Source organism: Sinocyclocheilus rhinocerous, unplaced genomic scaffold (genome assembly GCF_001515625.1).
Source record: "Sinocyclocheilus rhinocerous isolate Xijiao unplaced genomic scaffold, SAMN03320098_v1.1 scaffold1821, whole genome shotgun sequence".
Classification (NCBI taxonomy): Eukaryota; Metazoa; Chordata; class Actinopteri; order Cypriniformes; family Cyprinidae; genus Sinocyclocheilus; species Sinocyclocheilus rhinocerous.
The window spans coordinates 137,112-137,449 of NW_015636262.1; positions in this window are offsets into that span (position 1 = coordinate 137,112).

Below are 338 nucleotides of genomic sequence, written 5' to 3' on the forward strand. Positions count from 1 at the left end.
TCCAGTTCGCGCTCACCACATTCACTGCTGCAGTTTTAAAGGAACACACTCCAGACAGTTTCAAAGTTGTCCCTCGTCTGCGCTTCGATTAGTTTTCTCCTATTTTCCACACGTTCTCGTCTTAAGCGCCGCAGTCACGGATTTCGACGCACACAGAGCCATTCACATTTGAACTCACGTGACTTGCTGCATGCTTTCATTCACGTCCTCCACATTCATAACCCAGCAACGTCGGGTAATTACTGATATCAACCCAAATTGGGTCAAATCAAGCCAGCTTCCTAACCCAACTGTCTCAACCGAGCGTTTGGATTGAAACAATTACCAGCGTGTTTTAT